This window comes from Schistocerca americana, chromosome X (assembly GCF_021461395.2).
Source record: "Schistocerca americana isolate TAMUIC-IGC-003095 chromosome X, iqSchAmer2.1, whole genome shotgun sequence".
Taxonomy (NCBI): Eukaryota; Metazoa; Arthropoda; class Insecta; order Orthoptera; family Acrididae; genus Schistocerca; species Schistocerca americana.
This window is the reverse complement of record NC_060130.1, coordinates 779059629-779076510: the sequence shown is the minus strand read 5'-3', so window position 1 is coordinate 779076510 and position 16882 is coordinate 779059629.

The following is a 16882-nucleotide window of genomic DNA, read 5'->3' as shown; positions in this document are numbered from 1 at the left end:
ATAAAGAACCTCAGCAGTAATAAATGCATTTTGGACTCTAAACTGAAAAATTTTCTCATGACTGACTCTTCCTGTTCTGTTGGGGACTCCTTCGAAAAAATAAAGCATTTCCTAGTGATACATAATTTATTATGCTTTTATATGCCCCTCCCGGTTAGCCGTGCAGTCTAATGCACGGCTTTCCGGATTTGGAAGGAGCGCCTGGTCCCCGGCACGAATCCGCCCGGCGGACTTGTGTCGAGGTCCGGTGAGCTGGCCAGTCTGTGGATGGTTTTTAGGTGGTTTTCTATCTGTCTCGGCTAATGCGGGCTGGTTTCTCTTATTCCGCCTCAGCTACACTATGTTGGCGATTGCTGCGCAAACAAGTTCTCCACGTACGCGTACACCACCATTACTCTACCACGCAAACAGGGATTGCAACTCGTCTGATGTGAGAGGTTCCCTGGGGGAGCGGGAGGGTGGGGAGGGGGGGGGGGGAGGGGTCCACCGGGGGCCGAACCGCGCAATAACCCTGAGTAGTTTGGTGTGGGACAGCGGAGGTGTGAAGTGGACTGCGGTAGTCGTCGTGGGGTTGTGGACCACTGCGGCTTGCGGCGGGGACGGAGCCTCTCCGTCGTTTCTAGGCCCCCGGTCAACATATAATACAATGCTAGTATATACTCCGCTTCTTGTCGTCTATACAGTACTCGTGTAAATTACATTTTATTTATTATTGACTTTCATGATGTTTATTTCGTGTACAAACCCGTTCCATTACCATGGATGTTTGCTCCTTTGTTTGGTCCTACGGATCTAGATGTGTAAGATAAGAAATAAATTACTTAGTGTACGATGGAAACACGATATTTCTTTGATAATTACATTTTGTACAGGGTAGCTATTATAAATGCGGGAGTGGAGTAAAACACATTCATTTTGTGAAAATAAAATAATTCTAATGTACTCTATGCAGGTCTACACTCCGCAGCTGTACGCCTAAATCTTTCATGTATAGTCATTCTATAATTATTGCACATAATTAACAAAATTTATCTTACCAACCTGGCGCACAACAAAACCACAATCACAAGTCATCGTTATGTCGTTGACGTTTATGGAGTCGTAACACCTGCTCCGTTCACCGCCACCGCCTACTATCACAGTATGAAGTCTGAAGATGGTCAAAAACTAATCTAAACTGATAACCACAAAAATAAACGTTTCTTGCGATCAAGACTGTTTATATTCATCTTAAAGTACTAAAAAGAAAAACAGCTATTCTCCACGAGAAGTGTTCTCCAAAATTATTGATGATATAAGTATGGCCATATTGTTTATTTGTATGTGCGTCTGATCTATTGAGGCCTTAAGGCTCTCTCATATATCATACCAGGACGTTCACAAATAAAAATAACTACAACACTTTGATAATAACCATAAAATATTTTAAATACTAGTAATAATAATAATAATAGTAAGGAACGTGAATTGGTTATTTGAAAGCAGATGTGAATACATGTGAAATCTTTTGAAATAATAGTAGCGACTAGGATACAATAAAAATAGCAATCCTACCACTATTGCTATAGTAATAACAACAATTATAATAGCAGTGGCACAAAATTCGGCTGTACTTGCGCATCTGCAAGTTTGACATAGTATGACATTGTGACTCCTAAAAGTGAGTAAGATTCAGGTTCGAAACACCAATTAAGGACTTTGCGAAATGAGAAAGGTCTGCTGGAGAGCAATTTTATTGTGGTTATGGGTACATTCGTATAGCGGACATTATTGTTGTCTTAGACGGTAAATCATTACCTGTCACTTAGTAAATTTTTGCGGCGTATTAATTGATAATATCCTTGTTGTATCAGCAGTGTTATCATGCAGTCATCTCGTCACTATGTTCCGAAACTGATTCGTATCGTGAACCTCCGTTTTTAAGAATATTGTCAGATCGCTAGCTGTCTTTTGAAGCTGGTTAGGTGATTCACGTCTGTATTATATTGAGTCAGATTATTCCAAGAACGGATACTGTCTGACAAAAAGAATTTAGAGAAGATAGCTGTGTGATGGTGTTGGACAGAATCGAGTTTGTTCCGCTGTTCTGCCCAGATAAAAACATTAAGCTCATGGAGACATAAGAGGAACTGTATACGTTGATAAGACAGTCAAGAGACAGAATAAATTAACGTATCAGCATCTATCTCCCGACAGGGTAGATGCTGAAATATCAGGTGAAATATGATGAAAACTACGAAAGTCAGAGATATGTCTTATTTAGGTTTTCATCACCAACGCCAAGCGCCATGAGTTTTCCTGAGAAACATTTGCAGTAATAACAATTCTGTTGCTTTTCGGGTCGAAAGCAATAGATTTTTATTTTTTTGTGAGATATCCAAATGCCTTTTAAAAACTAGTAACTGTGTTTTCGTCTCTATTTAAAGTTTCATGTAATATTTCTCCTAGGCTCTTCAATAAGGAAGGACAATTTATGTTTGTACCACTTAGGACTAAATACTAGTGAAATTTCGGGCTAATGAACCTAGTATGATCTGACTGAACAACGTGATTTCTGAACGGATTGAGATTTTACACATCATTCTGTGGCAATTTTGATAATGCAAAACGGTTTAGTATTTACATCCTCGAGAGCAATCCTCAGATTTATTTGTTTTGTAATCAACCAGGCAAACATGTTCTATTTACTGTAAGGACGGCGTTGAAATAAAACGAAACGTGTATAGTAACCGACAACAAACTATGGGGGACACCTAATACAACCTATCTCAATTGCGACTTTGTAGCCACAGATATGATTCGTTGATAACAGTTAGTAGTTACGAGTGAAACCATTGTACTGTACTTGGATAAACAGTTGACCTGCTGTTAAAATTTGACATGCTGGTAAAATGCCGAAGTCAACATTTTCAGAAACTACGCTAACATGATAGTCTTCTCTTTTTTCTTGCCTGTCCACGATTAGCTACTCGTCCTCTGTTATGTTTGTTAAAATAGATGTATTATGTGTTTCAAAATGCCTGACTGATTTTCATCCAGCAGATTTTTTGTCTTTAAGCAGACGTTGGGATAGTAATGGAATACCTATTATAAAGCCTTGAAGAGCTGGAAGCATTCAGATGGGACAGAATTCGAAGGTAACCTTCAAAATTTATATCTGAATCAGTGTATTATAAAAGCTGTTATAAACTGGACCCTTACAATAGAGACGGCGTATGTTACAATTGTACCATCATGGAACTTCGGTCACTGCGGGAGAGGCAGCTTTTCGTCTCTTGTCAGAAGTGCGGTTTCCGGTTTAACAATGAAACTACCGCCAAAAGCTCGGAAACAACAGCATAATCTAACACGAAGCACAGCTTTTGACCTGAGAGCTGATCGGTAAATTTCGATGACACGTAAAGACTCTTAATTTTCAGAGTTGTAGCTTCTAATGTTTCAGACCGCGTAGCCACCATCACGCATACCGCAGCTTCGATTTGCTTGACTGTAATTAAACGTGTTATTGCCTACAGAGTATCAGTAACCAAATAGTGGTTTCAGATGATATTACCAACAGATCAGCAAATTTTCCTAGAAATAAACGCATAAAAGTATCCCAAATGTAAATGTACGTTACTAAACTTTCGACATTGTTAGTACTTACGGCAAAAATATGCAAAATTAATATTGTACGTCAGTAGCACAATATATACATTCTAACGTGTGAAAGTAATTGATGAACTGATGTATATACCACCTGAAAAATTGGACTTTCGAGATATTTATATATGATTTGTTAGTGTTTAGGATTTGCCTTTACATCAGGAACATAGAAAATCGGCTGAATCAAATAAGAACTGTTACGCAATGACGTAGATAAGGTGCAAGAAGATATAATGATGATTTGGTAAAAGAAACTACTGCATGTAATAAAAGCTTGAAGAAACTGAAACAGAAACATATTTTGAGTAGACACAACGTATAATGTCACCCCTTCTCCTTAATAGTTGGCTAATTGCACGAAAGACTTTTTTTCTTTTTCTTCCTTTGTGCCTGCCACATATTTTTAAATTTTAATCAATTATTCCTTTCAGCTATTTTTATATATTCCTCATTTCCAAAATGTACTTGAGTAATTTAATCTGTAAACCTCCATTTTCTTAGAATAATTCTCATACTAGACATTTCTGTCTTCCGGTTGGTTAGCCTTTTTCTTTCTAGCTTTATATCTGTTTTATTCTGCATCTTACACGTGTAAGATCACTTTGAAATAGAATGTGTTTTAGCGCTGTCAGGTTTAGTATCAACTGTTTTAAATTTAACAAAGCCATTTTAATTTTTAGTTGCATGTGATGTTTAGCAAGTCAGTTTTGTATTTGCTTTCTTCTGCAATAAAGTGTTAAGGACATACATGTTTTTCTTCTCTGCAAATACTATTAACATACATTATCTCATAAAAAATATCAGTACACGCCTATATAAGGTGAAACTGACCCGTAGATGTAACGATAGGCGTTCCCACCAGTATAAAAGGAGTGAGAGAGTATTATGCTGTCAGAAGAGAAGCAATCAAAACAGAATGGGTCTGTCAGGAGAGCCCAGTGATCTCGACCTTCGACTAGTTATTGAATGTTACCTAATTAACAAGTCCACCACAAACATTTGAACCATTCTAAAGCTACCCATGGCGACTACTGATGACGTGGCTGTGTAGTTGAAACGTGAAAGGAGAACCACAGTTAAAACAAGACAAAGTAGACGTCATGTACTGACGGCCACGGAACGTCGAGCATTGCAGAGTGTGACTGTAAAATAACGATGAAATCAACGGAAGGAAACACTCGTGAGTTTCAAAGTCTTACCAGCAACCCAGTTATCACAATGACTGTGCACAGGAAGTTAAAAACAACGGGGTACAACGGTCGATTATCTCCTCATAAGCCTCACATTTCTGTAGTTATTGTGCAGCAAAGCTTGAGGTGGTGTAAAGAGTGGCACTACTGGGCCGTGGATGACTGGAAACGTGTGATTTAGAATGGCGAATCTCGCTATATCCTGTGGCAATCCGATGGATGGGTTGGGTTTGGTGAAATCCTGAAGTACATTACCTGTCATCGTGTGTAGTGACAACAGTGAAGTGTGGAGCACGTTTACGGTGGTACTTCTCGTGATTAGTGTAGGGTCCCCCTTGTTGCACATAATAAAACGCTAAATTTGGAAGGTAATAAACACGTTTTCCAGCATTGTGGACTGCATACAGTATAGGAACAGTTCAGAGACGGTAACCGTTTGTATCAGCCTGACAATGCACCCTATCATAAAGAAGATACTGTGTCACAATACTTAGTGGACAATACTACTCCTGAAATGGCCTGACCTGCCCAAAGTCGCACCCTGAACTGAGTGCGTCGCGCGGGATTAGCCGAGCGGTCTCAGGCGCTGCAGTCATGGACTGTGCGGCTGGTCCCGGCGGAGGTTCGAGTCCTCCCTCGGGCATGGGTGTGTGTGTTTGTCCTTAGGATAATTTAGGTTAAGTAGTGTGTAAGCTTAGGGACTGATAACCTTAGCAGTTAAGTCCCATAAGATTTCACATACATTTGAACTGAACTCAGTGGAACATCTTTGGGATGAGTTAGGACGACGACATCGCTCCAGAACCTAGAGTCCAACATCACTACTTCCTCTGGTTTCGACTCTTGAAGAAGAATGGACTATCGCTTCTCCAAAGGCATTCAGACACTTCATTGAAAGTGTCCCTAGCAGAGATTAGGTCGTTATAAAGCCAAAGGGTGCAGTCGGTCCATATTTGTGTCGTCTAATAGATTTCCAGTTACTTTTGATCAGAAAGTGAATTTTCTTTGTCATAGACGTAGTTTTGTACTGAAAAATCGTTCCACAGATTTTTGTCCTACTTTTGTATTAAAATCCCCAATTACCGTCTTTTAACGTGGTTTTTGTGCGATTTATCAGCTTTTATAACTATTCGTAGTGGTCTTTTTTTACCTCCACATCAAAATCTGAGCATGTTGTGCGTGCATTATAATAATTTCTGTGGAATAGCTTTTGATTATTTCTGTACAAATCTTCTTGCTCTGACCGTCAGTGGTACCCACATGGTTCACCTGCTCGCCAGTGTCTGGTGAGTTTGGCGAGACACGTGAATAGTGTTGAACCGTGGCAGAGCAATGCTCACAACAGTCACGACCCAGGCCTGAGTGTCTGTGACTCTCTTAACCTGAGATCAGTACCACCAGTTTGCATACTATCACCTTGGAGCATAGTCCTCATGTTTATAATAGGCTGCCAGGGGAAACGAGTGTAACTCAAAAGAAGACATTTTTCAGTAGACACGTTTTATTGAATTTCGTGAAACAAAAATCTGGAACAACTTTTTCCACTTGATAATAACAATGATATGGACTCATATACACTACTGGCCATTAAAATTGCTACACCAAGAAGAAATGCAGATGATGAACGGGTATTCATTGGACAAATATTACACTAGAACTGACATGTGATTACATTTCCATGCAATTTGGATGCATAGATCCTGAGAAATCAGTAACCAAAACAACCACCTCCGGCCGTAATAACGGCCTTGATACGCCTGGGCATTGATTCAAACAGATCTTGGATGGCGTGTACAGGCACAGTTGCCCATGCTGCTTCAAACGATACCACAGTTCATCAAAAGTAGTGACTGGCGTATTGTGACGAGCCAGTTGCTCGGCTACCATTGACCAGACGTTTTCAATTGGTGAGAGATCTGGAGAATGTGTTGGCTAGGGCAGCAGTCCAACATTTTCTGTATCCAGAAAGGCCCGTACAGGACCTGCAACATCCTGCTGAGATGTACGGTTTCGCAGGGATTGATTGAAGGGTAGAGCCATGGGTCGTAACACAACTGAAATATAACGTCTACTGTTCAAAGTGCCGTCAATGCGAACAAGAGGAGACCGACACGTGTAACCAAATGCAACCCAAACCATCACGCCGGGTGATACGCCAGTATGGCGATGACGAATACACGCCTCCAATGTGCGTTCACCGCGATGTCGCCAAACACGGATGCGACCATCAGGATGCTGTAAAGAGAAACTGGATTCATCCGAAATAATGATGTTTTGCCATTCGTGCACCCATGTTCGTCGTTGAGTACATCATCACAGGCCTCCTGTCTGTGATGCAGGGTCAAGGGTAACCACAGCCATGGTCTCCGAGCTGATAGTCCATGCTACTGCAAACGTCGTCAAACTGTTCGTGCAGATGGTTGTTGTCTTGCAAACGACCCCATCTGTTGACTCAGGGATAGAGACGTGGCTGCACGATCCGTTACAGCCATGCGGATAAGATGCCTGTCATCTCGACTGCTAGTGATACGAGGCCGTTGGGATCCACCATGGCGTTCCGTATTACCCCCCTTAACCCACCTATTCCATATTCTGCTAACAGTCATTGGATCTCGACCAACGCGAGCAGCAATGCCGCGATATGATAAACCGCAATCGCGATAAGCTACAATCCGACCTTTATCAAAGTCGTAAACGTGATGGTACGCATTTCTCCTCCTTACACGAGGCATCACAACAACGTTTCCGCAGGCAACGCCGATCAACTGCTGCTTGTGTATGAGAAATCGGTTGGAAACTTTCCTCATGTCAGCATGTTGTAGGTGTCGCCACCGGCGCCAACCTTGTGTGAATGCTCTGAAAAGCTTATCATTTGCATATCACAGCATCTTCTTCCTGTCGGTTAAATTTCGCGACTGTAGCACGTTATCTTCGTGGTGTAGTAATTTTAATGGCCAGTAGTGTAATTTCCTGAAAGAACTTTATATTCAAAGAAACGTATTTAAGATTTAAGTGACTTGTTCTATTTCTCCTGTAATAAGAACTGGACTTATGCTATTGTGACCGAATACAATGACATATGTATAATTTTTAGTGATGAAAATAAAAAGAACAAAAGAAATAATAATGTCCACACTTAAAACAAAGTCCGCGTAGAATTTGCAGCTAAATCACTGAGATGTTATCAACACCAATTCAGACACCATGGAATTGTTTAAGTCAGGATGGATTTCATCATCCTAATTTGTTTTGGTATCTTTGTAAAAGTTGTGGAATGTAGGTGGAACAAGTGGAAGGAGATCCAAAAGGCCTTTCTTCTTTTCTTTTGAAATTGGTAGTGTGCCATGATAACATTTTCCAGGCTGCAGTCGAGCACATATCTTCCCTCTCAGAATGAAGTTTGCTGACTGAAACAGTTCATCGTCACTGAGGCTCTTTTTGGAAAATACTGTACTACAATCGTTCATATAAGGGAACCATTTAAGATGCTGCCACTTAAATCTATTTCTCTGTGTATCTTTCTTTCGGAGTTGTAGGGTGTCTTTCAGAATTAAAGTTGAACTATATAAGCCCTCGGTCACAATTTTAAGTCTTTTTGACCAGGTTTCAACACTTCTATGAGTGTCTTCATCAGAAAGTAAGTACTTAAAGTGGCCTATAACATAAGTACAAATTTATGGGAAATAAGTTTTTGTATATAAAAGTGCAAGTACTGAGTAACAGTTCAAGACAAAGACAGTTCTTACATGTCCCGTATAAAATAAATATCAAGCCAGAAAGGCTTAAGCCACAAAAATTTTAAAAAGAATACATGAAAGGCGAGCCACTGTGGGCTGCTCATTCCTATAATCTCACAGGTAGCATCAGACTTAGGCGACCGCGTTAGCAAGTGCGGACAGGTGAACATTATACCAAGAGTGCCATCTAGTAGCTGTAAATATAACTAGGCTACTTAACATTTAAAATAGAGACAGCTGAATGTTAAAATGAACAGTATTTAGTACATGAACCCACAGGCAAAGTTTTATTTCACAACAACAGCTTATGCAAAAGCATAGAACTACAGTTTGAAGACTGAAAACTGATTAACACTACAAAAAGGAGCAGTGCTTACACGTCATGAATAAAATAAATATTAAGCCAGAAAGCTTTAGTCACAATTTTATAGTAGAATGCTGGAAAGCAAGCCACTACGGGCTGATCGCGTATGTCGAGCTACAGGTAGCATCAGACCGAGGCGCCCGCGTTAACAACTGCGGGAAGGTGAACATTGCACCGAGAGTGCCATCTAGTAGCCGCAAGTACACTCTGGCTACGTAACATTCAAATAAAGACAGACGAATATTATGATGAACATTATTCAGTACATGATGTAAAAGGCAATATTTTGTTTAACAGTTGCAGATAAATAACGGTTTGTCTACATCAGAGCTTAGAAGTACATTTTGAAGTATGAAAACATCATTATAGAAAATACAAAAAGGGCTGAATGACACAGCCTGTAGAAAACGATATAACATGAAATACAGCCAATAAACCATTTAATAAACGAAACATTATGAGTTGACTTAGATGGAAAAAAACATTTCGGTAACTGCTCGAGGAAACCCGAAATCAAATGTCAATTAACGGCTTTATACCGTTGAAGAAATTTTGATTACGCAACTGCAGCTGCTCATTGAGAATGACGCTATCATTTCGAGAAATAGGTTTAAAAATTTGTAATTCTTCAAGAATATCTAATCTCGTTCCCTTTCTTCTCGGTGTGCCAAATGTTGATATTGTGAATAGCTCTACCCGAGTGACCTGTAATCAGAAGGTGGCCGGCAAAAGACGAATTTTTGGTGGTAGTGCCATTTTTTTCTTAAAAGATGTTCTTTCTATCTGGTTGTAAAGGTACGACATGTTTGTCCTGTGTACTAAGAAGAGTAGCTGTCGCAGAAAATCTTACAGATGCCGAACTTTCTAAAGGGGACAGAAACGATTTTAAATTATGAATGAAGTTTTTTTAAATTATTATTGGTAGAAAAGGAAACGTTGCCGTTGTATTTATTACGAAGAAGGTTTTGGATATGATAGGAGATGCGCCCCAAGAAAGGAATAGAAGAATATTTTTTTGGGTTGGATTCAATGATAGAGGTGCTGAACGCAGTAACTCTTTTAACAGTTTTTTTGAAGCTGTCATCTACTATGCAGGTTCATATTCGTTATTAATTGCTATCGTTTTGAGTAAATTGATTTCACCATTGAATTTTTCTATCTAAAGTGGAATAGAAGTATCTGGGTAAATAACAGAGTGAAAGAAAGCGTTTTTATGAGATTGTGGATGCATGGAAGACGCAGGTACGATCTGATCAATGTATGTTTCTTCACGAAAATTATTGAGTGAGATTTTATTTTCTTCTACTGTAAGCGTCAAGTCAAGAAAATTTAATTGGCGGTCCTCGTTTTTGAGTTTGATGGTGAAAGATATTGTCTCTCGAAGTTCATTCAAGAGATTGAAAGTACGGTGAGTGCCATCAGCAGGTCCCTTTTAAATGACTAAAATATCATCAACTTATCTAAAGTACGAGAGAATGCCTAGTGTTGTTGCTGAAAAACAGTTGAAAAACTTTTCTTCTAAAGAGCTGATGAAAATTGCAAAAATTTGGCCAAATCATGGTACGCGCTATTCATACTATTAGACATCGGCTGTATGGGATGGTTAGGTTTGTGAATTTTAAATTGAGACCGAAGTTTTGGGGGCCGAGGGTTCATGTTGATAAGCATTTTCTTCTGAAAAGGTTTGATTTGAAATTTTGCGTCATTGATGGCTGACCTGACTCCTTTTTCTGCATGAAACTGTGAAAAAATCACGCTTTTTCGACAGTAATCATTCCATCTCCAATAGTCACGCTCTAATTCATGAAATAAAAGATTTAGAATGCACTTCAGATGCCAAGTTGTTTTCATTAGACATCAAAAATCTTTATACTAACGTTCCTGTACATGAAACGCTTACAATAGTAGAAAAAAATTTACGTCATTTCAAAAAAGGTCTTTCAGATTAACAAATCACTGACTTCATGAATCTCATCACAGTCGTAGTCAAATACAACTATTTTGAATTTACAATGAAATGAAAACCCTTAGCTGCTTACAGGCGTTGACATACGTCAACGCGGACAGATGAAAATGTGTTCCCCGACCGGGACTCGAACCCGGGAGCTCCTGTTTACGGGGCAGACGCTCTATCCATCTATTTTCTTTTTTTTTCAATATAGTTCGTTGCGTTTGGTCTGGGCGGACGACACAAGACATCCGTTCAAGTTTCTCGTTGACTCAGTTTTTTTATTACAGAGAGCACGCAGCCCTCTGACCGACCACGGTCCATCTGAGCTACCGAGGACACGGAGGATAGGGTGACTGCAGGGATTTATCTCTGCTACGCCTCCCGTGAAACTCACATTCTCAACAGAAGGTTGTTTAGGCGCAAGAAGAATTTCATTCAACAACTTGGTAAATGTATACTCTCTTATTTGTATTCTCGTCTGACGGCATGACAGGAATAGCTGGTGAGATTGTTCACGACTGGACAACCACAGTCCTCCGCGTTTCTCTTTCTTCTACACAGAGTAGGTCAAGAAAAATGTAGTACTCCTATATTTGCTTAGTACTTTTCAGAGGTATCTGTTGGCAGCTCTGTGCCTTATAATGACACTGGAAGGTCATACGAGAGAAAACCGTTGCTGCTGGTGAGTCACATTACTGCTTACAAGGGAACCTTCCCATCGCACCCCCCTCAATTTAGTTATAAGTTCGCACAGTGGATAGGCCTTGAAAAACTGAACACAGATCAATCGAGAGAACAGGAAGAAGTTGTGTGGAACTATGAAAAAAATAAGCAAAATATACTAACCGAATAGTCCATGTGCAAGATAAGCAACATCAAGGACAGTGTGAAATCAGGAGCGCCGTGGTCCCGTGGTTAGCGTGCGCAGCTGCGGAACGAGAGGTCCTTGGTTCAAGTCTTCGCTCGAGTGAAATGTTTACTTACTTTATTTTCGCAAAGTTATGATCTGTCCGTTCGTTCATTGACGTCTCTGTTCACTGTAATAAGTTTAGTGTCTGTGTTTTGCGACCGCACCGTAAGACCGTGCGATTAGTAGACGAAAGGACGTGCCTCTCCAACGGGAACGGAAAACATTTGATCGCAAGGTCATAGCTCAACCGATTCCTCCACAGGAAAACACGTATGATATATTCTATACGACACTGGTGACGGCATGTGCGTCACATGTCAGGAATACGTTGTCGACCCACCTAACTTGTACACTTGGCGAATGGGTAAAAAGATTCTTCTTACCCGATTTAGGTTTTCTTGTGGATGCGATAATCATTCCCAAAAAGTGATAAAACATAATAGTTTGTCACATAAACTGCAACAAATGAATGCAACAGTTTCACAGTCACAAAGTTTTCCCTGTGCTCTGTCAAAACGTATGTTTTGTTTCGATGTTTGTTTAGGTGTACCGTCCCCATACTACGGCGCAGTTGCATCGTACGGACGGACGGACAGATAATAATTGTCTGAAAATTAAACTTTTCACTCGAAGGAAGACTTAAACCAAGGACCTCTCCTTCCGCAGCTGCTCACACTAACCACGGGACCACGGCGCTCCTGAGCTCACACTGTCCTTGATGTTGCCTATCTTGCGCATGGACTACTCAGTTTGTATATTTTGTTTATTTTTTTCATAGTTCCACACAACTTCTTCCTGTTTCCTCGACTGATCTGTCTTCAGTTTTTCAAGGCCTATCCACTGTGCCAACTTATAACTAAATCTGAGGGGGGTGCGATGGGGAGGCTCCCTTGTTAGAGTGTGATACAGTTTGTGACAATTGCAAATGGCCGTTCGGTGGCAAGAGACATAATAAATCATTCTTACGGGCTTTCCAGAAACAACCCGCCAGGGTAGCCGAGCGCGCTAACGCGCTGCTTCCTGGACTCGGGTAGACGCGCCGGCCCCGGATCGAATCCGCCCGGCGGATGAACGACGAGGGCCATTGTACCAGCCAGCCTGTGTGTGGTTTTTCGGCGGTTTTCCTCATCCCGCTAGGTAAATACCGGGCTGGCCCCCACGTTCTGCCTCAGTTACACTCATCGCAGACATTTGAAACACGTCCGCACTATTTCCCGATTTACACTAGACGCAGACAGTTGGGTTACACTGATTCCGTCCTGGTGGGGTATGGTGTCGCGGCAGGAAGGGCATCTGGCCATCCCTAACACTAACACTATCAAATCCGTTGTAACCACGCCGACCCTGCGATCGCTGTGGGACTATGGCGTAAGCGAAAGAAAGAAAGAACAGGCTTCCCAGATACAGGGTCGACAACCATTGTAAGAACATTTATAGAAAAGAATGGTCCTCGAACCTCGAACGTTATGAAATCATTATGTGACGGCTACAAGGCCTTCTATATGAGACCTCGGATTTAGTGAGGCAGTAACATGGCTCACTAATTTGTAACCCATCATACACCTCACGTGAACGTCTGAGCTCTGGCCTTTCTTTTGCGTAAGTCGATACCTTGCTGTCTGAAACGCCGCCGAGGCCAAAGGTGACATCGCAGAGTGCCACGCTTTTGCGCCATCACAGAACACCTCTAGCGGTCTGTTAAATCACCTGATCATAATCGCATAAAAATAGCCAGGAATTATTTGGAAATGCAGGTGAAAAGTAGTATTCAACATTCCCACTGGTCTTTAGGTCTAAGGGATCTAATCATCAATGAGTGGCTTTAACTGGATATGGAATACCTGAAGAAACTTATGGGCCATCTTCCTCGCCGTGCTGATGCTGTCATCAAGCGAAGAGGTGGTTTTAAATGATGCTAGCAGGAAGTCTGCTAGTTCCGATCAGTTTTTCTTCTGGTGTGCCTAGTTAATCTCTATGTTTTTTTAAGTTTTTGCCAGTTACTGAATCGATGTTCTGGATCACAGAATTGTTCTGAGGATGGTAAACGTTTAATGTGCGTACCATAAGCTATTGCAGTGTAGCAAATTACCCTGCTAGGCGCTGGGTGATCTTAGTCGTCTGTGCAGCTGGTCAGGCGTGCGTCAAATGGCATGGAAGATCTTTCTGATATTCTGTGAGGAACGACTGATGTCATGCAAATAGTTGAAAGAACCGTATTTATACTTACTGGTATGTTACTTGTCTCATTAGTGATAGTGCTAAAAGTAATGCTGCCATACACAAAACGTGAGAGACAGTCATTTAACGGAGCATTCTGGTAGTCAAAGACTGATCCTTGGGGATTGTGAGGAAGAGACACCGATGTAATACAGTGCAAGCTACGTCAGAGCCCAGTCACCATTTCTAGCAACCTGACCCTAGCTGCCAAAACTGTTCAGACATAAACCGTTGGTCTTCAGCAAGGACACGACGCAGTCCTTCCTGGCATTCATAGGACGTGGCTAGTCGACAGCTAACAGTTCCCGCCCGAAATGCAATGACTTGGAGAATTTTCTCTGACTGGCCTGATCGTTTCTTTTTTTTTTTTTGTGCATTACCAAGTACAGTAATTTTTTATACACTTGAAGATGGTATTTCACATCCTCAAACTGGTAACGGATTGAATAAATCATTATTACAACTGAAGCTGATCTTATTATGCCAAACCTGTTCAAGTGTAATGAGGTGTAAGCCACTGCATGCTCGTTACCCTATACTTCTAGACTCAAAACACAACGCACTATCTAGCATCACACAATAAAATACACTCCCTTCCGTAATCTGGGAAGAACAACAAAGTGTTATTGTGAATTCTCATTTCAGTTTTTCTGTTGCCCAGACCTTCTTCATCACATGCATAAGTGGTCATGCAGTATCCACAAATCCCATCTCAGATTTTCCAAAGTAATTACCTAAGAGTAAGAATGACTGTACTTCTTCACTGTCTGTCGTGGCAGGAAGTTTTTGTCTGTTCATATCAATCCAGGATCCGATTTCACACTATCCTGGCTAATCACATTCCCTGAGTAGTTCATACCATTTGAAAAAGGACATTTCTTAGTGCTCAAGGTAAGGCACGTTAACATAAACTCCAAAAATATTTTTTAGCCACTGCACATGTTCTTCCATGTTCTTTGAAAAACCATAATATCACCAAGGTACAACATGCAGTGTCACAGCTTCAAACCCTTTAACATCCCATCCAGCAACTGCTGAAAAATTGCTGGAGCATTTTTGAACCAAACAGAATTTTCCAATATTGTTAATGACTTCAAGAGACTGCAGCCGAAGCGGTGCAACGACTCAGACCGCTGGCAGTACGGCATGACTCAGCTGACGTAGGAGCTGTGCCGACTGCCATGAATATGTGGTCGGTGGCTGCTCACAGGGGCGGCGTGTGTCCACGTAGGCGCCGACGACTGGGACATTGTTCGCCCGCACAGGCAATGATTGACGGAAGATTGTTTGGCGACGGCTGGGCGGCTATACGGGCCAGACTCGAGCCATGGACCACCAGAGTAAGTGGCAAGCAGTAACCACAACTTAACCATCCCACGGCTCGCCAGATGGAAGGCAAGGAGTCAGAAGCATTCAGATTTAGTGTGAAGAGCAGGCCTGCTCGTGAAGACAGAGTCTTGTGGTCACAGCTTGTTGATCCATTCCAACTCGTACACTTGCATAGACCTCCCACAGGAGTTAGCTGCTGCAAGTTGCTGATGATACCTGTCTAGAATTGGCGGTATGTATGTAAGCTTGGTCTGTTATTAGTTTTGAAGCGGCATTACATCTGCCCTCTAAGTTATGACAGGGCTGAGGTCCAAGGTGAGGCTGTTGTGCGACTATGACATCACTGGCCCAGCTTTTCCGTTGTTCCAGCAACTTCACAGCTCTGGTTGTGAGGTAACTTTGCCTGTAAGGGACGGTCTTCACAAAGTCAGCGTAATCCACTTGAAGCATCTTAAGAATAAACACCTAACTGGTCCTTGTACTGTAGCGTCTTACACAACTTTGGTGTGAAATCTCCAGTAAAGAGGGTAATCGAACTTTTGTTCTGAGAGAGGTGGGACGGTGGCGCTGTGGAGCGTGCTGGGATAACCTGATGGTAAGGCGACTGCTTGTGATAAGCGGAAAATCCGTTTTCGATTCCCAATCGGGCCCAAATTTTCGTTATTGTCATTCCATTATAAAGCTGATGGTTGTCGATACTCGCAATTGCGAATACACTTCATGTATTTATTAACGGTTCTCGACGCCGCACTGCCCGTTCCTTCAGGCATGCATGCATATCCGAAGGAACGTCGCAACGTAATTCTGAACTATACATACACTTCAATATCGTATCGTACCAAGTTCTACTAGATAGCATTCTCCTTCAGATCTTTATATGCTTTATGGCTTTCAGCTATACGCGTGCACCCAGCACGCGCACGTTTCCTAAAGACGTATACCCATCCTCCATCAGCTAGCGTTCCCAATTTACTTTATTTTACGCATAACTGCATCGGTGAACGTAACATTGTCTTAGTTTAACAGAGTATAACAGCAACAACCACATTTAAGTGTGTGCTGCTCTAAAACATGATTTACTTTTGAAGAAACAATACAACGAAGCACAGGTTTGAACTGCTGGGAGTAGCTGGAGCACACCTGGTGAAATAATACACATACTGATGAAAGAAAATTAACATTGCCTTGCGGTTACATGCAGTGTTAGTTAGTTAGTTAGTTATGTGTTCCACTGATCAATCTCACGTAACCGTTAAGATGTGGAACGTGTGAAGTGCATAATACCCCATTCCTCTAAATGGCACAGAATACATATATCATACATATAGATTTATTTATTCATATTCAAGAACTGATCTATGGTATAAAAGGAGTTGTCAAGGAGATATGATTTCAATTTATTTTTAAAACTGTTACTGTCTGTTAGACATTTTATTTCATCTGGCAATTTATCGAAAAGTTTTACAGCAGCATCTGTGACACCTTTCTGTGCCAAAGATAGGTTAAATAGAGGATAGTGCAAGTCTTTCTTTCTTCTGG